Source organism: Sturnus vulgaris, chromosome 2 (assembly GCF_052056855.1).
Source record: "Sturnus vulgaris isolate bStuVul1 chromosome 2, bStuVul1.hap1, whole genome shotgun sequence".
NCBI lineage: Eukaryota > Metazoa > Chordata > Aves > Passeriformes > Sturnidae > Sturnus > Sturnus vulgaris.
The window spans coordinates 43249866-43274076 of NC_142244.1; the positions used below are offsets into that span (position 1 = coordinate 43249866).

The 24211-nt window shown below is 34.4% G+C and overlaps 1 protein-coding gene across 4 annotated transcripts in view; it reads left to right on the forward strand.

Moving 5' to 3' along the window:
* Positions 1-24211, forward strand: part of CNTN5 (contactin 5) — a 609016-nt gene that overhangs the window by 177495 nt on the left and 407310 nt on the right. For 3 of the 4 annotated variants that reach the window (XM_088159402.1, XM_088159405.1, XM_088159403.1), the window contains exon 2: positions 7098-7237. The exons of the other annotated variant lie outside the window; for it this stretch is intronic. The gene's annotated coding sequence lies outside the window, so the exon portion shown is untranslated. The remainder of the gene's footprint in view (positions 1-7097; positions 7238-24211) is intronic. 4 annotated transcript variants of the gene reach the window in all.

Genomic DNA, 24211 nt, shown 5'->3' on the forward strand with positions numbered 1-24211 from the left:
CTGTGAGTTTTTCGTTAGTGAAGCAACTTCTCATCAATATAACAGAAGACACACTTAAAATACATTACTTATATGGGTGTAAAATACCAGTTTTGAGTTAATTAGATCTCAGAATAGGCCAAGTCATGCTGAAGTGTAGGACAAACCAGCCACCAAGAGAGACCCAGCCATCCCAGAGCTGTTAAGGACATACTCAAACTACTCCAAAAGTGGACCCAAAGCAGGCACCAACAAGGCAACAGTCTGATTTCAAAAATGATTGACATCATGGAGTCTGGATATAGCCAGGTGTCCCCAAGGAGAGTCTAAGATTGTAGAAAGTTTGTGTAGATTTAAACTTGTTTAGAAAAGTAAAAACTTGTGCAGCAGAGGAAGTTATCCAGGAGACAGAAACTCTGTTTCAGATAAAAATTAAGTTCTTTTTATATAGTGGAGATATACAAGGGAATAGGACACACTGTTTTGAGCAGCCAGTAGATGCTGTTAATGTCTATTTTTTCACCCAGACCTTCAAGAAAGTGGTGATGTTTCTGCTGTTTCAGGTCAATTTTATTTTCCAGGACTGCTTCCACTTTTTCAGAGAGTCTGTTGCAGTTTCTTGACTTTTGCATTTACTGATGGTGTCTCAGGAGATCACCACTTTCTAGGCTCCTTGCTGGTACTTTTAAAGAGGCCAGCTGCACTTTTTCAGTATGTTTCTTGTTCCAGGACCCAGTTCCCAGGCTCATGGCTTCCATACCAGAAGGAATTTTCTTATTTAGTGCCTTTCCTCTTTCTAAACTTTTTGGCTGCTTGCATCACAAAGTTATAGTATTAGTTATGACTCAGAGTAAAATACAAAAGTAAACCATGCAGTGCAGTGTTGTTCACCTTCTACATCTCCTGATGTTAGAGAAACAGGAAACAGAAGTCAAATATTTTGCCACTTACAAACATTTGCAAATTATCTTCTTTTGGAGCTGTGTGTCCTCAAAATTTCATCTATTCAGCTAAGAATTGGCTCCTGCCATATAATTTTGTTCTTTCAAAATCTGCATCTAAGCAATTGAATTCTTCCAATACTGAACACCATAGTCTACTGGAAATGATCATTAAAAACCCTCATATTTATTGGCATCAACTGTTGGTGACCTTTGACTTACTAATTTGTGTCTCGGTGCTTTTCTTTCTGAAAAATGGACATTTACATCTATTTTGAAAGAATCATGATGCACTGTAGACAGCACCGGTTCTGGGTGTTACAGATATTACACACACCATTATTATTGTTATTATAATGCAAGTGGGAGAAGAAGGACTGTTCTGGGATCATGTCTTGCTGTTTATGAAGTTTGTAGATGGAAGGTATATGTAAGTAGGCAGTACAAAATTACTTGTGAATATCAATATATCATTTACATGTAAAGATGCTCGTGTCGCTACATATTTAAGAACTTGAATGACAATCTCGACTTCTGTCTAACAGATTGAAAATGTATTCTGAAATTATTGGTTTGAAATTATTGAGCTCCAGACTATGTGCCTATATTTAAAATAAATTCCTAGATTCACAAGCTTTCTGAAAATTTCCTACTGGAAAAGTCTCTGAAAGACAGGGCCGAGGACATGACACTCACTGTGTGGTAGGTCTCATTCTCTTGTAAGAGTAAATAATTTCTCATCACTTCCGGATTTGACTTTTGTTTTCTAAGTGTAATATTTTTTTTTCTAAATTTAAGTTCAGAATTAGACACAGCTTACCTTGGGCTGATCAGTCTGTTGAGCATCACACAAGGACAGAAATACTTTCACACTTCCAAATAAACCAGTAGAAATTCTTTCCTGTGTTATGTTTGATTTCTCTACGGGTAAATTCAAAGAAGACATTAAAGAATAATGTGAGATGAGATAAATAACTAACTCATTGAAGAGTTTTATGTGATTAAGCTCTATTTTAAATTGTATTTTAAAAAGGCTTGGGCTGAAATATGACCAATAATGGCCAGTACACTTGATAAGGAGTCTGAGGAAGAATTTCTTGCCATTGAGATATCTTGATTTATCTACACTCTCTATAATCTTCACCTGTCAAGACTATACAAGACTGTACAGTATCAGAAATAGATTGAAGAAAAAAAGAAGAAGAAAAATACTCTAAATGGAAAACATTGCACTAAGAATTCAAAAGCAGGATTGAAACCCAAATGTGTAGTAGAAATACTTGTGGTTTTTTTTATAGCAAGCTTATTCTTCAGTGTAACCTACAGTACAAGGCCTCCCAGAGGACATTTAGGAACACAGTAGTCTTTGATCTTAATGGAAACTGTGTTTGCTGAGGATGATGCTGTCTGCCTTGCAGTCACCAGGTAGTCTGGTTGCACAGCAGGAACCTCTTGCCTGTAATACAGACACAGATAGTGAAAACTGCTTCTTCTGTCTGAGGGAGCCTGGAGTTTCCTCCAGTTCAATGTGGGAGGTATATTGCGTTTCTTAGAAAAGCTTTTCTTCCACGAGCCCATGTGACACGTTTCCAAAGCAGCTAGGGACTGTGGGCCCATTTGACACCGCAGGAAAGAGGCTAAACAAAGTGGAAGAAAGATCTGATTTGGCCACTTCAAGAAAAAAGGTGGAATTATCGAACAGAAAGGTGAGAAGAAGGTAACTATTTTTCTGGACCATGCTACATCAGAAATAGTAAATTTGTTTAATAAATGCTGAAGGGCAAGTCAATGGACAGGATATTTTAATGAATAATAAAGGATTTACCCTTCAACACAGAATGAAATTTTAAAAGGGCATAACTTTCCTGTGTGAGGTCAAAAGCAGGAGAAAGATCTACATAACTCTTAAGCTTTTTTTTTTTTTTCCAACTACAGCAGGTCTCAATCAAATTTCTTGCCAAATCTATTACCTCTCTATTTGCCTCTCCTACCTTGACCTTCCACAACATTTAATAGCTTTATAACTGCTTCTCCTTTCTAACATAAAAATCCACTGATTCTTAAATGGTCATTAATGAGAATGTAATCTGTCTTGTCTGAAGATCACTGGCAGACAGCATAGTCCTACAGTGAGCTATCCTTCATATCCCTCCTGCACAGCCTTTCTGAGGATTCTGATTTTACACCTGTCTCCACTCTAATTTCCTGTTCATTCTGCAGTATAGCATCTATTAGTCACAGAAAGTTGGAAAGTTAAGGACTCTGAAGCTGGAGTACTCTGAGACTTGCAAATAGAAAGGTTTTAGACCTTTGTGTGTAATGGACTGTAAAAGTAAAAGCTGTGATTTATTGTTTCTTCCAGTTACTGAAACCTATTGGCTAACCCACCTTCTGTAGAATTCAGTGATCTGCAGATGTTTATATCTAATAAAATGTTAGAATAAATTGTGATTCTTTTCCTTTTAATGCATCATGCTTCCATGTTACTGGGCAACATTTCTTTCGCAATTTTATTTTTAACACTCACTTCAAAGCTGAAAGTAATACAAATTTACATTTATTTTCATAACAAAATAAGTTTTAAAAAATGAAATATGTGAGCATTAGTAGTAAAAAATCAGATTAATTATTACTGTTAATTCAAAGTAAATCAGTCTAAAAATTTAAAAAAAATTGGCTTATGGATATGGATGAACACAAAATGATAGCTTATTTTATGCACACACATTCAAACAGGTCATGGGTATATACTTCTGTAACTTATGGGAGAGATAGAAACTCAAGGAAATATAAAAGTTAATTTTGAACTGTACTAAGAGGAGTGATTTGTCATTATTATTGTCAAAAGGCAATTTGTATGCTTGCTTCTAATTTCCATTAAAAAATTTAAAAAATATAAAATGAAACACCATGGAATGACATGATTCTTAAGAGCAATGTCCTTCTTTTCCCAGGTATAACCATAAGCTCTGCAGGCAAATGATTGATCATCTTAATAATATCTAGGAATTAGTTTCAAAATGTGCTGTGATAAAGCAGAATTTTTATGGCCAAAAAAGAAACACATCTTTTATGTAGATTCAATAGTTTATTGCTAGTGTAATTTAAATCCTAACTGTCTCTTGAAGATTTCTTTTTAGTTCAGTACCTATTATAACAGGAAACTTAAAAAGAAAAAAAAAAAGAAATTGAAAATAGCAAAAATTATATCATCACAGAAGAACCTGAAATTTCCATACACACAATCTTGATAGCACTTTTCTCCTGTTAAGTTTGGTTTCCCAACACGTGGATCTAAATATCCGCTTCAGCATGGAGAGAGGCTGCAGCTGTTTAATGTATCCTTAGTCCTTCATGGGTGGTCATGTGGGTTTTTTCTTCCTCACCTTAGACTCACATAAGGACTTTTTCTATGTTTGCCCACTTTCTCACAATTTGCTATTGGTCACTATTTTTCAATGCTTCTTCTGTAATTACTAATTATGACATACTTTAAATATGTTAGATACCTGTTCTTTGTTCTCTTTGCTGCCTTTTAAATGTGTTCTTGCCCTGTCTGTACTGCCTTAGCTGGTCATTAGTAGGGTGCTTATAGCCATTGGGTCTGGAACATCAGCTTGTATCCTATTTCTTATGATAATGTGTTTTCCCCTCTCATCACTGCATCCTGTGTCCCATCATTCAAGGTCTGTCTTGTCATACCACAACCATATTCCTCTATGCTATGTTGCTATGTTAGTCATAAATATTAGATTCTATACAGAAAAACTACTTGTTACTACCGCATAAGTGAAAATTTTATCATAAAAAGATAAGCAAAAGCAAAATGAAATAGACCCAGTTTCTTGGTAATTTGAAAGTTTGTACAAAGTTCATGACATGTTGGTAGCTGTAGCAATATCTTATTCACTGGGCTACAGGATCCATTCCATTCAGAGAAGTATCTAAGGCTTTTTCTAACCTTTAGGTAAATGCTTCAGGGCTGAGGTCTTCAATATTCAGGTACTGATTGGTGTAGCAAAACAAAAAAACAAGCGTGATTGTGTGAAAGTGCTTCTGTCAGAGATGAGAATTGAGCCTGCACCTTCCAAGGATGAGTAAAGTTTCATTCATTTTAGCACGTCTCTAAATAGTTGCTAACAAATAGGTGTTTAAAAGACAGGAGGGAGGGATGAGATTAGTTACTAAAAGTGCCAAAGTTGTGCTATGAAATGTAGCTTTGAAGGTTTATTAGAACATGTGCTTTTACTGCTTGGTAAACAAATAGACCAGAGAAAAGTGTATTTGTACTGTACTTGGTAGTCACATGGGTGTTTGCTTACACTAAGTATTATTACAATTAGCAATTAAAAACCATACAAATATTGTAAAGGAAGGGAAAGATCTATTTCTCTCTCTTCCTGTATGGTGGCTTCATTACTAGATCTCTTTGATCTTCATAATCTCTATAAAATTTCACTGTTTTCTGCAAAGTGAACCAACTCTAATAGAAGGATGAGCAGATTGCCTTCCTCTGCTTCACAGATCTAAATGGTTGCTGGACTGCAAATGCAGCTTTGAATCATTCAAGCAGTACAGGGCAGAGCAGTAATATCACTTAGGTAAATTCTTATCCTATAGTTTGGGCTTCAAAATATTGATAAGAGAAGCAGCAGATTTTCTCCCTTACACTGTTTGTTTGTTTGAAAATATGCACTATAAGTCAAAGGTACTCTCCAGTCCCTGAATTCTGAGCCTTTCCAAAGCCAAAGTCTATGTAAAATTTTTAATTTGAACCCCAAGGCTAATAGAGTGAGGGAAGATTTTTCATCATTCTCAAGTGAGTTAGCTATGAAACTGGTAATAATTTCTACCACAGTGCTTTGGTAGAAGAAATTTGGACATCTAATACATTTCCTGCCAGTCACATAAACAGGTATGACTAGGACAGTTAGTTGGCTTTTATTTATTTGTTTGGTTTGGTTTAAGTAGGGCCAAAATTATTTAATAGATGTACTTCCAGCTGCTGCTGGTTTCCCAGGACAACAGGTGAAGTAGATAGTAAATTAGAACATGCAGACATTCCCCATGAGTCCTTTAGTCAGGATGAACTAATGAAAAAGTTAAGAGAGGAAGGATTTAAAAACTTAAAAAAAACTTACTCAGGTTGAGTACAAGAAAATGAAAAAAGGGAAAACTTTAAAATTATATGACTTTGTTAATTCTTTAGTTAATAAACACTTTTTCACAAAATAGACTGGTTTTTAGCCCTTATGTGAAAATTAATCTAAATGCCCATATAACATCACAGCACTGTTTGCTTGTTTGTTTTTGTTTGGGTTTTGGGGTTTTGGTTTTTTTTTTGGTTTTTTGGGGTTTTTTTGTTTTGGTTTTTTTGGGGTTTTTTTGTTTTTGTTTTTGAGGTTTTTTGTGTAGTTGCTTTTTGGTGGGGAAAGGTTAAGGGTTTTTTGTGCTTTCCTAATTGAGATTGCTAACAAAAAATTTTCAAATTTATTAAAAGTGTTGTGATTTCTCTGCTATCAATTTAACTTAGTGATTGAATAGTTCAAACAATAATTATTTTAAGGAAGTCATGCTCTATTTTTTTAGGATAATAAGCTAATGGAGACACATGCCTCTAGCGTAATTTCAAATGAGTACTTTGAAAATTAAATAATCATCAAAGTTGTAATTGCATGTTGTCTGGAAAAGGTCACTCTAAAAAAATTCCTGAGAGAAAGCATCTTTACAAAAATGCTCATGAGCTGGTTTAAATTCAAACAACAGAAATTATTTTATATGCCTTCCAATATAGATGAGTATACATGAACATGAGGCTAATAATGTATACCTGTACATTTTCCATTCTTCCCAACACTATCCTTTTTTAAAGGGTAGCAGATAAAAAAGGAACTCTTAATTGCTCTAAATTATCTTAATTTCTTGTTCTTGCTGTAAAAAAAAAGATTTTTTTTTTCCCAGCAAACAGCATAAAACAAACATTTTTGAATACTGTATCCCCTGAAGCAAGACAGGTATCTCAGACTAAATTCATACAGCCAACCAACACTGTCATGTAACATGCAAGGAATGAAACATAAGGAGCCAAATGACCATATGTCCACATAGAAGAAGGTTTGAGACATCTACCACTTCAAATAAAGCTCTTCACAAACATGTAACTTTCTTTCCCCACAGATTACAAAAAGGGAGTCCTAATACAATTGGATCCAGTGTAGCTCCTGAGCATCATTGGCTTTCACTCATACAAGACCTAATCTGTGGAGATCCTTTCTGCTTTGAAGAACAACTTCTTTACAGCCAATTGGAAAGTTGAGGTACTGGATATTTAGAAAAAAACTGCTTTTGGGATATGTTTATTGTCTTTATTTTTTGCCTTTATTAGTTTATAAAGTTCGAATCAAACACAGTTTCTCTCATGAGCAATTTAAACTGAATAAGGTTACAAATGGAACAGAGTTTAAAAAAAAAAAAAGTTTTATGGAAGATATTGCTATATTTATCACAATGGGTTTGTAGAAGGTTCTGTTTTGAAAGTGTTTATCACTCATTGTAAGCGTTTTAAAACAGTCACTGTAGTACTCTTAACCTGAATGCACTGAATAGGTTTTTGAAATCTATTCTTTGTGTCATGTTTAGTAGCATATAATTGATTCTGGAAATCTTTGTAGACAAGTCACAAAGTCTATACTGCATGTGTAACCTCTCAGGTATTTCAGTGTGGCCTGGTCTAGGTCTAGAATATGGTTGGTTTGCTGCAGGACTCTGAAATGACAAGTGAGTTCCACGAAGGTCAACCTCATGAAGGTTAAGGATTATGCTCCTTTTAGGAGTTACATTTTTTTCCAACTCATGTTAAGTGGTATGTGCAACTTAGGGCCTATCTTGCTAGAGTATGGAATAAATACAGATCTGTATTAATGAAGCAGGTGAATATGGAAAGTGCTTTGTTCAAGAGCCTGTTGTGATACAAACCGTTGTGATACAGCAGCTGTAGATTTGAGTCATTTGAATCTGATATTCACTATACAGATGAACGATGGTTATTCACTTTCAATTTATCATGAGTACAGCCACAGATTGAAATGAGATGGAGTAAATGTCTGCGGTTATCTGTTAACTGGTGTGCTTTGTCATTTCACAGCTGAATGACTCATGATCATGTAGTTCAGAACACCTCTAATTAATTTTTGAGTTGAGTCTTTATTCTTAACCTCAGACTATGGTTTATTAATGGGTTAAGGTAAAGAGCTTGCTAAAGTGTGATGTGTGGCTGTGCAAACATATTTGGAAGCACATAGTTCACTGATGTTTTACCTGCCTACCCAACTAATTGAGAATCATATCAGAGAACCAGAAAGCCATTGTAATGAATGAGAGAGACAGTGACCTCCAAAAGACATGACTGAATTAGAACTTATGAACTTAATTTGAGTAGATTCACACTGTCATTTTAAATATAACACAGTTTAACTAATTTTCTTGCCCTTGGAAATGTATTGCACTAAAAGCATAGGAAAGATTGGCAGGTGAATTTTAACTTGTTGGCTTTTTGGGTTTTCTTCTACAAGTGTTATAAGAGTAGAGGATTTATTGAAGGATATTTGTTTTATAAAAATATTTTGGTTTTGAATGCATGCAAATCAGACGTTCTGGAATCTAAGACGTGTCGTTAATAGTTTTGAGCAGCAAAAAGTGACAGTGGAAAAGAAGAGGGAAGAGTTTTTTCCCCAAGAGATCAATGAAAAAAATAATTCTTTTATCTTTCTTGCTAAAGAACAGAAAAGTTTAAGACATAATTGTTTAGGATATGTTTAAGACAACTTCCTACAGATTTTTGTTTCTTAAAATAATAACTTCTTATAGGCTAAATAATTGTGTATACTATTCCAGAATTCTGTTAGTCTTTAGACTGGAGGTTTATGGTAGTCAAATTTTGACAAATATGTCAGGATAATTTATGTAGATATTCTTTCTACATTTATCTATAATATCAGGTGACAGAACCAACTTCTGGTCTGCCAGCCTTTGTGTGAGATATTAAATTCATCCTCTGTTGCAACAGAGCAGAACTGAGTCTTGTGTCTGTTTCTTAAATCCATGAGGTTCATTTGTCATAAATGATGAAGTGCTCAAATATAGAAATTCCTATTGAAAAAAACCACATAAATTTCCAGTGAAACACAAATTGTGCTGTATTTTGTTACACTTCCATAAAGAAGAAAGATTTGTCATAATTTTATGCCTAAGCAGGAGCTGAATATTTACTGGTGAAGAATATGCTGTCAAAACCATGTATTTGGTAGTCCATGTCCTCACCCTCTCAGTAGGTACACAGTGTGAAATAAAACAGATTTAGAGAAAACACTGAGCTTCCCTGCTTACAGTCCCTTGAATATTTTTCTCAACTTTGAGGTCAAGGCATACGTTCATCACTCCTTTCCCAAAATGCAAAAGATTTTTTTGTTTTGCTTTGTTTTGTTTTGTTTTGTTTGCTTTTGGTTTTGGGGTTTTTTTTGCCTAAGATTCGCTGATTCCCGTTTATTTTCTTTCATTGCTGTGGATTTATCTTTAGCTGGATTTCTCAGGAATAAGGTTTGCATACAAAACTGTTACATCAGAATAGCTGATGCATGTCAAGTTGTATTCTTCATTTTACATTAACCACTCAAATAAATGGAGAACAACAACAAAGTTTATATAAAAAATAGAAATATCTGTGATGCATGCTTTGGAATAGGCTATGTGATTCTCTTTGTGGTATCTATCTTGAACATGTGGATCTTGACACAGTGATTAGCTTTAATAGATCTGTTAAGAATTGCTCTTTCAAGTTCTGCTGGAAAAAAATTATAATGGTTAGGAAAAACAGTTGCTAAAATGGGCTATATAGGGGGGTTGTGTATTGTTATTTTGGATTAGTGAAATTCTGACAGTTCTAACAATGATGGTCAGGAACAAAAGTAGTAGTGATTTTTAAAACACAAGTCTGCAATGTCTTCCCAATGTGAAGATTTCAATAGACTCACACACCAAGAGAGAGGAAGGACCTGACAGAAAATAAAAATTTTCTGTATGTGTAGAGTTTAACAGTCCTTAAATGGCTCGTGCTGGGTGAAAGAGAAACAGAAAAATGACCTTTATCTTTGTCATCACTGCAAATCTTGCTGTTCTACTGTTCCAGTGATGCATAGAGGTGGAAATAAAGGAGATGAGTACAATAGACTTTTCCATAGACTGAGTTTTCCAGGTCATTTAATTCTCTCTAGTGTGTTCGGAACCTTTCCAACAGAGCTAATGATAACAGATTGCCACATTATCCTACTTGTGGTGACCTGTTTGGGTACCTGCCAGAAATTCGACTCACTCAAAACTATGGGTGAAAAAAAAAGTGTTTACTGAATTCACTTCTAATGATTATTATAATTTATTCAGGGAAAAAAAATATATTGTATTATTGAGTATTTCGTGTGTTAAATAATGACTCAATTATTTTGAAAATTAATACTTTAGGTTGTTGCTCTGCTGCAACTGATTTTGAATTTTACTTATTGACTCTGGACTTCTGCCAGCATATGTTCCATGGGGACAGTTCTCCCTAATAAACAAGGCTGTTTTTTCAACTTATAGCCAGCTAAAGCTACCCACAAGAACTCTCTCCTTGTTAAAAAAGAAACAGCTGTGACTCTGAAAGGGATAAACTTAGCATTTTTCTGGGATTTTTTTTCTTTTTTTGTGATTATTTTTAGGCTGCACAAACTTAAGGAGTGCTAAGGAGAAAGTCTTATTACCAGTGAATATTATGGTGTTCAGGAGCTTGATAATTTCATGATTTTATTATTATTTTTTTGAGCATAAAATTGACCATTCTAAATTTTATCCTTATTGTTTTAATTTCTATCTCTAACATATTTTTTTGAGAACCAAAAAGCTTTAAATCACCTACACTATGTGATTTTTACCATGAAAAAAAGAGCCTGCATTTAAATATTAATTAAATAAATTTTGACTACTTGAGCATGTATTGTTTCACCAATCCAATTGGAGAAAAAAAACTTTTAAAAAGAGATTTTGCCTGGGAGTCTTGCTTTTGAGATAACTTGCTCTTGCACCTTACCTATTTAACTTTGAAGGGCTAAAGGGATCTAAGATTTAAAATTTGACTATTCACGCTGATTCCTAACCTAGTGCATGAAAAGGATTTTTGAGCTTATATCTAATACTTTGAGTTTTTTAAATTACATTTAAGTTCCTATAGAAATCATACTTTTTCCATATCAATGCAGAGATCATGTTAAGAGTAATACTAAACTTTACTTACTGTGCACCAGTGACTTAATTAGGCTTTCCATGTGTGGCTATTGGTTCTCTGCCTTAGGGCCATTCAAGCCTGCATAGGGCGTGTAAGTCACCTGAGGAGCTCTCCCTTGATAATAGAATTAAAAATACCAGGGGTAGAAAATGCCATCAAATCTATTTTAGATGTCATTATTCTCATGAGAAAAGGTTTCCTTTGGAGTCTATTTCATACATTAAGTGTTCTAATTTCAGTCTTACAGAAAATGTTTTGCCTGTTGGATGCAAAGTATTACAGTTTGGCACCTACTTTGTTAGCAGCTGAAATCATCTCACATGAGTAACAACTTTCTTTTCAAGGTGGGCAGAGCAATATAGACTTGAGAATCACAGGTAGAAGTGTTAATAGAAACACACGAGTTTAAAAATAGGGTTTAGAGGTTTGGGGCTCATATGACTGATATCTTGTTGACAACAAGCATGCCTGTGTTCTGAGAAAATTCTTGTTTTTATGGCCAGAAATGAGTATGATTCTCCCCTTTCCTACTTACGTGTCTTCAATAAAAATAACTAGAATATTCAAGGCTTTTGATCTTGAACCCATTTACTTTGAATTCGATTTTATGTTCTTCCAGATTGCTTTATTTTAATTTCGTAATGAAATCTTATATATTGCTGCTCTGTAAATTTGCAAAGGTTAAAGCACTTCAAAATTAAGACTTTATGTTAGTATAATTTTTAAAAAGTCTTCTGAGTAGTGTCTGAAGTCCTATTAGACTATAGTTCTGAATTATTCAGATATTAGCATAGTTTTCAATAACACTTAGTACATAATTTGATGGATTAAATTGTGATATATATGTTTACAGCTTACTCCAGGCTAATGAGAATCTAAAATGTAACATATTAATAGTGGTTCATTGCCTTCTGTTGACGCACAATAGAGAAAATAGAAGTACTATTCTAACAAATTGCATATATACAGGTTTCAGGTCTCCTATAAATCTGTCTCCATACAAGAAACCTTTTATACATTCCAATGTGATCTAAAGAAGAAAAAATTTTTTCCTGAGATAGTTACTTACGCTCAGTCTGGAATTACAGTGAAGCCTTACCAATGACAAATCACTGCAAAAAATGTGGTTCAGTTCTCTCCTTGCAGCCCTCTCTTCCCTGTAGCATATCTACAGATCGTATATTCAATGCTTAATTGGTTGATACAGTGGGAAAGATTCTGTTTTGGTTTGTTTCGTTCCATTCTGTTTTGGGGCTAAACCAATACACTCGAGGTAAGGGGAAATTCAAGGCAGTAAGGCTTCTACTTTCCAAGGCAGTTTGCTATCAGACTGGCTTTGCAATCACAGTAAACCACAAAGCATGTTTAAATTTTCGAAACAAGTGAATTCTTGAGCTGACACAGCATCAGAAATCCCAGTGAGGACAGGAGTGAACTACACACAGAGCCACTCCACTGAGGGTGCCACCTCCTGCTGCTGAAGGATTAACTAATATGAAACTAAGTGTGGTAGGGCTCATCCCCACTTCTGGTTTAATCTGGGGAGGCACCATGCTTTTCATGAAAGCAGCAATGAGTAAAGCCTGTCAAGCCATTAAGGTCCAAGCAGTGTTCATTGTTGGTTATAAACAGCTCTAAAATTTCTATCAAGACCAAAATATGTTTACTTTCCACATAGTGAGGATGGAAGTCCAGTCACAAACTTGGCTGTTTGAAAGTGTGCCCATTGCACTGCTGTCTCCCAGCAGCCTGAGATTAGCTATAAGGCAGCCATTCATTCACAATGGAGATGGAATTTGGGGCAGATACTACACAGAGACCCATCCTTTCCAAAGAAATGACCAGGAGAAAGTCTTATATTTTTAGCCACACATACTTTGTGAGTAGTGAATACAAATGTCCAAAGTGACAAGCACTGAATCTTGAAGATTGACAGCTCATTGACCATGCCTTTCCAGATATAATGTAGCTATCACCATCTCATGTGGAATTCCTGTATTTGGGTTGTAGCCAGATGCAGCAATCCCTGACCTGAAGGTAATTTTGGAAGACACACATATTTTTTGTGGTGGTTTTTTTTGTGTTTTTTTTTTTGTTTGTTTGTTTGTTTGTTCGATTGGTTGGTTGGGTTTTTTTGGTTGTTTATTTTTTTGTTTTTGTTTTGTTTTGTTTTGTTTGTTTTGGGGTTTTTTTTGGGTACAGAAAACTCAGAAAACTGATGATTTAAAATTGATAATGAAAAACCATTTAGAGAGCTTAAGTCTTGAAAGTCTTGTGTAAAAATTTCATTATACAGTTTATAAAGGCACAACGTTTCATATACCATCCATTTTTCTCATTTTGTATTACATTCACTTACATTTCAAGTTTTCAGAAGTATTTGCAAAACATATGTTTATAAATGTTTTATCTTCCTAGACTTGCAAACACCCTTAGTAAAGTGCCATAAAGATGCTTATATCATGCTGCCTTACATGACTAGAAGAAAAGAGGTTGTCAACAGATCTTGATCTTGTCTCGTGTGTTCAAACCTGAATCTAAATTCGTATCTCTAGTGTTGCAGAGACATGTAGAGAAGAGGTCTTAGCAAATGAGGTAAATTCTGATTTGCAATACTTCTAAAAATAGTAGAAAATCCACAGTCTCAATCACAGACACAAAAATTGAAGCTCTACATACTGTTACAGAGACACTGATAATAAGCATTAGCATCCCTAATATGAAGCACAATTCCTTTATTAGCAGTTTTGTAATGAAAAATAATTACTTCTGCTTTGACAGGATGAGAAGAACCAAAGCTCAGTATTATATATTGTCATTATAAAAATTATTGTTATTTGTTTATTAAAGCAGGAGTATTTTTCCTATTTAAAGTCCTCAAAATGAAAGCTATTTTTATCCTTTTTTTCACATATGCAATGGGTTTTCTAAAGAAGATTTCTAATTAATTCTTTCAAATTCATATGAACATTATTATTGTCCTAATCTGATATTTCATACTGATAGAAATGAACTGCCATCTATTTAATGACATTCTGCAAGTACTGTCTTATCAAGTTTGTCATTGCCACCTGACACAAGTAATTTTAGAAGTGAACAGTCTCATTAGTCAATGTTAATGAATTTGGCAGACACACATAATTGGCTTTTGCCTTGGTTTCCATGTATTTTTATGGGATTCCACGGGGGTTTTTGAGAGTATAGACTTCATATTTATTGGTTGTACAACTTTAAAATAATTTATTGTAACTGATGTCTGCCTGGATTTTCTATCACATGAAATTAACTAGATAACTACCAAATCTGGTAAGATGAAATAGCTCTGTGCAAACTGAAAATTTCATACAATCATATTGTTCAGATAGAGAATGGGCCTTGGACAGTCTCCAGTCCAATCTTCTGCTCATGACAGATGAGCTCCAAGGAGGTCAGGCCAGGCTGCTTAGGTCTTCATTTAGCTGGGTCATGGAATAATCCAAGGATGGAAAGTGAACAACCTCTCTCAACTTCTGCCTTCTGTCTTTATGGTGGAAAAATTCTCCTTATATTCAGATGAGCCTCTCTTATTTCAATTTATACTTCTTGTGTCTCATCTTTCCAGCTTGCATTGCTTAGCAGAGCCTGGCTATGTCTCCTCAGTGATTTCCCCATAGCACTAGGGTATGCTGGTAGATCTCTCCAGTGCCAGCTTTATTCCAAACTGAACAAACTGAGTTACCAACTCCCTCAGGCTCTTGTTAAGGAGCAAGTGCTTCAGCCCCATCATCTCAGTGACCTGCCTGTATTCTCTTCAGTTGGTCACTGTCTTTTTTTTATGGAGTGGCCCAAAATTGGATGCAGTATTCTAGATATGAAGGTTCTTGGAAAAGTGGGAAATTAGACAGTCTTTATCTTCATAAGACAATATTTAGAAACATGTTTGAATTGGTACTTTTTTTTTTTGAGACCAACTTTAATTTACAGGAACATGAATCAGACTCTTGCTGATATACCAAAAGCAGAATTTGATCTTCAGACATATGCATCCAAAGGGATGCAAATTTTTTCTTGAAAGAGGATATTATGCAACTACTCTTAAAATTCCTAATGTCAGAAACAGCAGAGCAAGATAAAAGTTAAGGTAAGAATAATATTGTTATAATTTATTTCCATAGTAGAATTCTCTGGTTGCTTTTTTTGCTGATGTTTCCATAGTTACAGTTTTGTGTAGATATTGCATTCTCTATTAGAGTGAAAGAGGAAAAAGAAACAAATTTTAACTGATGCAAAAGACATCCATGCTTACTTGCTTTAAAATTAGTCTGAACTGTCCCAGCTCATGCTCCAAAATGAAATAGTGGAATGGGATTGTTCCACATATGCTGGTTGACACCAGGTTCTCAGTACACCTGTGCTTTCTCAGGAAACCAAACTGAGAACATGACGGTCATCAAACCAGCAGCTTTCAAGGCAGGGAACATACTGAAGAACTCCTTAAGAATTTGATAGAAATTAACCTATCAGTGATTTGGCAAAAGGAAGACATAACTTTACACATCACTTCCAAGTTTATTATCCTTTATTTTCATTTTATACCTTCTGGTTTCATCCCTCTTGTCTCTTATGAGACAATTATTAGTGCATAATCAATTTTTGTTGTTGTTGCACAATGTGTCCTGTTAGTTCGTGGTGGGGATGGTCTCTCCTGGTTTGAAATTCCAAAACTGATAGAAGTGTGAGCTGCTCACTGTGCTCCTTCTAGAGACAAGAATGAAAAGGTTGTCTATTCAGAAGAAAAAATGTATATCATCCTAATGCAAATATCTGAGAAGGGAAAATATTTATAGGGTGATTTCTCTCAGGTTTATTTCTAGCCAGAAAGGGAGAAGAGTGTTACTATATGAGACACAAGAGTTGCAGTCAATAGATCTCGTGAATAAGTGGCTGCACTATATTTTTTTTTAATTTAAGGAGCTTTAAAAGCTTGAACTGTCTCTTTTATGTTAAAAACATATTGTGCAGTCTTTGTGATTTACAGTTGAAAGTTGCATTACAATATTTTAAATGAAAATTGTATGTCACCATTTATTGTACAACAAAAGAGGAAAAATACAGCTTCTTTAGTGCTTCTTTTCTTTTACTCCAAGTTATTTTCAATTAAATCTTAATGCAAAATGAAAGAGGGCCACAGCTTTCTTAAAATACCACTAAATATTCTGGAGTTTAAGTTCTTGTTACACAAAAATTAAAATTTAATTTTAATCCTACTATGTCAATTGTATTGTAATTGAATATTCATTTAAATATCATCCTAGTTCAGATGCTGCATTTAGAGATTTATTTATTTGTAAATGGCAAGTGAAATTTTAAGTCTACATTTATTTAAGAAAAAAACAAGTTAATTAGTTATTACTCAAAATAATCTGCAACAATTATGTAATAAAGAACTCACACCTATGTGGATGAAAAAAATTCCTTTGACCACAATATCGCAATATTACTGGTGAAAAAAATAACTAATTTAATTGCAAAATAGTAAAATTTGGAAGGAAACACATCTATTGATAAATAGCCTAGGTGGAAATGTTACCTGATAGGTTAAACATGTTCTGGATTTCAAGGAAGAGTTTCTGCAATTGCATGCAATAACGAAAGTGGTATTTTTTAATACTGTTAAACAAGGCTTTTGATATTCTATTCCCATTTTTGACAGACTTTGAAAGCCTCTCTTTCAAGAAAAATCCTTCATGAATGGAAAATTAAAATAAACATCAGCATAACTTTTTCATACAGTAAGTGAATAAAAGTGATATGTTAACTTATTTAAAGTGCAAGGAATCTTTTACAGAATTGATGCTTGAATTGTTTATGAGGACTAGGCAGTATAAAAACGAATTTAGGTAAGCAACTATTTCTAGCAAGCAAAATGCAACATCTACATTTTGTAACAATAATCCTAGTTAGTGTTTCAGATGTTTTATGCGGCAAAATTCCACTTCCAAAATTTGATACTGAAAATCCTTCAAACCAGATTAGTTTAAACTGAAGTCTTTGGTTTGCAGAAACACATAGGGTTTCAAGGAATCCTAAGAACAGGTAGAAGGGAAACAGAAAGACACTGGCAAGTGTCAGCCATTCCATAGCAAAACTCATTTCAAACAGAGAAAACTTTGTTTAGCTTGCCACAGTGAATATGAGGTGAATACTTGTTTCATTTTTTCAAAGACAAATAATTGTTTTAAAAAAATTTTCAAATTTAGGATAAGAAAGACAGTGGGATATCACAGTTCCTGTATACAAGCTGGATGTGTTTTTAATAACATGATTGGCTGGACTCTGCAGCATAGGAAAATAAATTATTTTCATCCAAACTCCCTTACCTACTTCCCCATAGAGATAATATCCTTTAGTGAAGGAGTTGCTAAGGATATAAATGTGATAGATAGAGCTCTTTCTTCTTTAGGTAAAGCTTCCATTTTTGCTGGTAGTTATTCTGGAGTTTCAGCAAAGGTGACATTGGCTATGCAAACTTGTGCAAGTGGTGTCTGAGCTCACATTCAAGGCTACCCTCTGAACACGGTGTATCTGCACTACTCTGATGTGTCCATACTGGTCCCACCCATCAAGAATTCATATATTTCTATACAAAGTCATTTACAAAATCAATTACTGCTCTCTTTTTCTTTTAATATATCACATGTTTTTTATAACTAACTTGTGCTTAAAGAGATGTGTACAATTTCCAAAGTATACTAATCCAGATCTTACTTAAATATTTTTGTTATTTTCAGGCAGTGCTTTCTCCTATTATCCAAAGATTAGCAAAAAAAATAATTGCTTTCTTGAGTTCAAAATTGAAAAATAAGTTGATATATGGTGTAGAGAAACTTCATTGCTGTTTATTTGATTCAGTTTGCCCCCCCCGAACATTGCCATTTTTACTATAGCAGGAATTGTTTATTTCACAGACTTAATGAAAACTAATTAATAGTATTTATTAAGATAAATGCAAGAAATGATAAAATAAAAATGAAACTGGTTTTAGTTCATTAAAAATCTCTTTTACTCTGTAAATCTTACACTAATGAAAATTAGATAACTTTGAGGAGAGGTGGGAAAGGAACTCTCTTGGATGAGGACAATAAGCTGTGTATAGAAACTATGGAAGTACAAAAGCTATTCTCTGTAATGTAGGGACTCAGAAACATTTCCAGCTGGGTTCAAGTCCCAGGCAGCACATGCAGTTGTATGAAAATCTGTTTGCTATATCCCATGAGTAATACTGTTTGCAGGAAATACATAGCTACTGCTGAGAAGGAACTCAAGAGATTGCAAGTAATATAGTAATGTAGCAGTGTGCTTTTCTCATTATAGTGTAGCTACAAACCACAGTCTTCTAATTTCTTTGTTTCTCTTTCTGTTGATAAATCAACTGATCTAACTCTCCCATTTCAATGACCCATCTAATAAAAATACTTATGAAGAATATGAAATATTTTACAGGCTAATCATATAATTATTTGTAGAAGCAGAATCTTTGATCCAAATTGTTAGAATAAGAGGAAAGGTGGAACAACAGGCAATTTAGCTGAAAATCTGAATTACTAGTTTTCATGTTATAAAAGACCTTGAAAGTACAAAGTCAATAAAACCACCAACTGAAAACCTAGTTCAAATTCCACTGTAGTTAATAGCAAAGCTTTCAGTAGTGCCAAGGGTTGCATATGTCCATAACATGTATAGAAATTTGAAGAACAGCATACAGTCTGTCTGAGAAGTAGAATCTTATAAAAATTCTATATGTGTATTCTTTTCAAAGACAAAATGTCTATTACTACCACAGGGAATTTGGAGTGAGCACACTAACTTTCAGTAAAAAATGCAAAAATTACTTCAAAGTTAATTTGAACTGAGTAGAGATATGGATTAAAGAAAAGCCAAAAAATGTGAGATAGCATGGAAATAGAAGGTACAGAGTATCCCTTCTTGCGTTTCTGTAAAAAATATACTACAAAAAAAAACCCCAATCCAACCAAACCCAATCCCAAACCCAAACCCAAACCCAAACCCAAACCCAAACCCAATCCCAAACCCAAACCCAAACCCAAATAAACCAAAAAACAAGCACAACAAATGAGTGAGTTAAACTCTTTACAGCTCTAGAGTCACTAATCAGTTTGCTAGCGCTTGGGGAATTTTCATGGCATGCCTTGAGGTAAATTAAACACATTTATGGTCAAATAAATATATAGTAAAAAAAAATAAACAATGCAGTGTGCTGAGTCCTGCTACAATATGCAACTCTACATGGAGTCTGCAAACATACATCACAAGCAGAATCCTTTGCACCAGCAGCAGTTCCAAGAACAGTGGTGCAAGGCACTCCAGGCCATCCTTGGGTCCATCCTCCAGTCCACATCTGCTGTGAAACATGGCTTCTAAGTGCTCTCATCCCAGGATGGCTACAGGATAATGCTGAGGCTGTTCCTTATCTCAGCCCACAGAAATGCTTCACTCCCTTGCAAAGTAGCTTTCTGTCTCTGGCATTCCTACTTTCAGACAGCTTAACCCCTTTTTGTAGTTGAGCCTTCTTGCCCTCCATGAGAACTCATTCATCAGTCAAAAATTACCACTGCAATTGGTATTTTCCCTTGATAGCTAAAATCCATTTTAGGATCTGGGAGTAGAGTAGGAAAGGAAGGGTGGTAGAAAACCCTCAGAAAATGATGTAATTAAAGCAGTATTTATGTTGATAAATGAACATTCATTATCTGTACAGAAATGCAAGAGAGCTCAGAGAATGACTGAGAACATCCTGTTAACAGGGAAACAAGTGACTCACTATAAATTGTGAAAATAAACTGAAAAAATATGCACAGTGGTACCAGTCAAATAATCTCCCAAACCATTGAGCAAATAGAAGTCATGCCACACATTGCAACCTTTTAACTCACTAGAATGATGTGGGGACCAGAGCACAAAAGATAAACAGAAATAGGACAAACAAATATGCTAATTTCTCAAAATTTCCTTTACGTATATATATATGTATTAAACAACCCACAAAACCACAACAAAATAGTACACATAGCTGAACATCTCCAAACAACATTGTCCACTTTTATTTTAAGAGTTAAGTAAAATCCATAGCATAGAGATGATTGTAGTGTAACTGCTGACCAAATAACCATCTATGTGATACATAGATAGGAAATCTAAGGGATTGTGTGAGAAGTATATTGTATTGTTAGGAACTAGACTTGAACTGCCACTTCTGCCTTTGTTCTTCCTATGAAATATATATTTTAAATAGTAGAAGAATAAGAGATTTCTGAACATAGGTTTTATTTCTGATTTTTACTTTTTCCTTTTGTAAAAATAAAAATGAGCATGTACTATTATCCTACTGAGTTTATGCCAAGTCATCAGCATTATTAAAACTCCCATATGTAGATCATAATTTGTACAAGAAGCTTGTTTGTGAACACAGCAAAAGAGTAATAATTCAACTGAGGATGAAGAATTGCTTCATTTTAAACCCAAATGTTTGTCTTTAATATTTTTGTACTTGTATGAAATCTATCAGTATATATTCTTTTTGTCTGTATAGATTTTCATGATAAAAACAAATTAAATATTAATAATTCTTAAGACCTCAGTATATGTAACTATAAAATTACCCTATTTTAAAACATGGTAATTGTCATACATAAGTAATCAGTCATGTTGCTAAATTTAAAAATAATTTGGCATATATAGAAGAAATGTGTGTTTTTCTTGCATAGTGCATTCATTATCCATAACAAATTAGTGCCCAGATAAATTCAGTCTTCTAGACAAATGGCTGTTCAGCTACATGAGAATCTGGAATTTGTACTTTAGAATAAATGCAACTGTACTGATCTTAGAAATGGAATTAACAGATTCATATGCAGTAGTGTCTATTTACCTGATAACATATACATTTTACATGGTATAAAAATACACTTTTCATAAAAAATGAGTTTACATTTTTCAAATCCAGTTGTACAAGGTTAGACATTCATGCATGAATTAGAGAGCATGATTTATTTATTTTTAACTTTGCTTATAAAACTTATCATTTGTGAAACAACCAGTCCAAGATACTAATTTTTTAAAAGAAAATCTCAAAAAAGAAGTCCTTCTTCCATACACTTCACTGCATGCCTAAGGCATTTGGCTTTGAGCCTCATCACAGAGTCTCTGTTTATAATGAATAAAAAGAAATAGCAGAAGTTAATTCAGTTCAACCAACATCTAAATCATCCTCAGGGTATCTGTCAATAAAAGGAACCTGGAATTCCTAGTTGGGGTGAATTAGCCAAGTATTACACATTAAACTTCATTTGACAACACTACAGTGTCATGTTGTAGAAGTCATGCTAAGGTTTTGCAAAACAGGGTATTGCAGAGAATGTATAACAGTATTTCATGTTATAACTCTGTCAAACTTAATAAATATAGCCTGCGTTTAGTGTGAAATAGTTATATTTAGAGTATGTGATGTTTATATTATGCATTTAACCCTTATCATGTAAATCTTTTAATATGATGTACTGAAGAAATTGCACCCTTATACTTAGCAAAACAGAGCTTCACAGTTCTCATTATAAGCACATTTTGTCATCACTTGGATTTTTTCCAAAGAGCAATTACTCCAAACTGACATACCTCAATTAACTGGTGAAATTTGAGTCCTGTTTAACTGTTCGAGCTTTCACCACCTACCATACCTATATAGTCAAGGCTGTAGTCACCTTCTGACCAAGCCACATTATATATCTATCAATACATTGTTATATTTGTCATTTCTATTGCATTATTCTGATTTCATCAACCTTAACTCTCTTGCCACAGTTCAGTCCACTATTGAAAGCTTCTGTTTAACATTGGGTTATAAAATGTTCCCCCTCTTCTGACTCCTGAAGGTTCCTTCTCTGCTATAGGTTTAGAGCTTGTTCAAAGAAACATTTTTTGAGCATGAAGTCAATAACAATGTTGGACATAAAAACTGCTCAGCTCAGAGTGCTTTATATCAAATTTGATTCCAAGCGGTTTATTGAATTATTAATGACTTGTAATTAACCAACAATCAATGGACCATATATTCGGGATCAATATCCACAATATGGAAGTTAAACCACAATGCTGGATATATATAAAATTGTAAGAAACTCCTTCAAATTTCTGAACAGCCTTTTATAACTAATTCCCTGAATTGGGAATTTAGCACATTGAGATGGTTGCCTGCATGCTCTGGCTTTGCCCACACCCATATCAGCCCATCCACTGGTGACACAGCTGCCACGGATGCACACGAGGTGTGGGTCCTGTGTAGCAGTCTGTATCACCAGTGCCCTGACTGCATCCTGTGGCCCCAATGTTGAGGATGCTCAGCCAGCCCTAGACAGAGATTATAGTGGTGGCAGGGTGATTCTGGAATTATAAAACTGCCATGGTCTTTTTATCCTTCTTTTCAAGCTCGCCTCCTTGGTAATTCCCTTGTTTACAATCTAATATAACAGTTGCTGGCATCTTCCCCTCTAGGGCTGTCAGAGTTTGGACAAACAGGCTCTCAGACTGTGCTGGGTAATCCTCATGACATTCAGTCCCATTGCCACTTTCCCAGCTACTGCTTTGTCTGCTAAGTGAGCACCCGACCGGGAGCAATCCCACTTGCCTGTTGTTCCCTTCTGCTGCTCTCTACTGAATTTTAGTGTCTAACCTGCAAGGGACAGAAGAGCCTAGAAAGTCAGTGAGCTGGAGAGTGTAGGTAGTTTTTTTGGAGGACTCGGAACCTGCTGGAAGCGAGTGTGGGGGCAACTGCATCATTGTAGACAAGAAAGAAGAAGCAGTGCATAATGATTTGGGTGTTACAGACTCTCTCAGGGTCTCGCAGTAGAAGTTTGAAAGTCTGTTCTGTAAATGTTTTGACTTAAAGTCAGTCTTAAGCATCTATGTGATCTATTCACTGGTTTAAGATCAGAGTAGAGTGATGGGGATAATGTTGCTTACACAGGATAGAGAATTCATTAGAGTCTATTTACCTTGTGATAACCAATTTGCATCTGTTTATCTTTCTTCTAATTTCTGTGTTCTTTATGCAATTCAGCTAGAGTGATTACCAATATGTGAATAAATGGCAGACTTACTGCATCTTGCAAAACAAATAATTCCTTTAAGTCATTGGGCTAATGAGATATATTTACTCTGGAATGGAATTGATATTTAATGTCATTTGTGTTTTGAGATGTGAGAAAGCATTTATTTATTTATTGTTTCTTTGTTAGCAATTTTTTTTCCTGCCAAATACTGAAACATGCCATACATCGTAAATGTAATTGGATTTGTCTCGAGAATAGAATAATAAATATTTATCCAATGTTTTCTGTAATAATAATAATAATAATAATAATAATAATAATAATAGTTTCTGACTTCAGTTTAGTGCATTCTTTCTTTAATAAAAGTGAATAGCTTGTTTGACAAGAATTTTGTAGATTTGAACCCAACAAGAAATGAAATAGAGCTACTGACATACGATTTAAAACTTTATGTTTTCAAAGGAAGACTTTAATTTCTTTAAAAAAAACAACACCAAAGAAAAGAAGCAAAACAACAGACAACAGATAGTCAACCCAAACGACTGCACTAAATTGATGTACATTTACACAATTTTCAGGTTCTGAAACGTATTGTTGTTTTTTTTTTTTTAATTTAGCAGTCACAGGCTTACAGCACCTTTAAAACACTGAAGACTACTTTAATTAGTTACTGCATGTAAGTAATATCAGACTCCTTATGTCTAAAAGGGCCTTTTAAAAATGAATTAAATATTAATTATGTTAATCTAATCTAATTCTGTTTTGAAATGCAAATTAAAATTGTAATAGTTTAATGTCACTAAGAGCACTGAAGAGCAAGTCATGTGTCCAGATTTTTCTATATTAGTAGAGTTATGTAAGAGCTTTTAATTTGA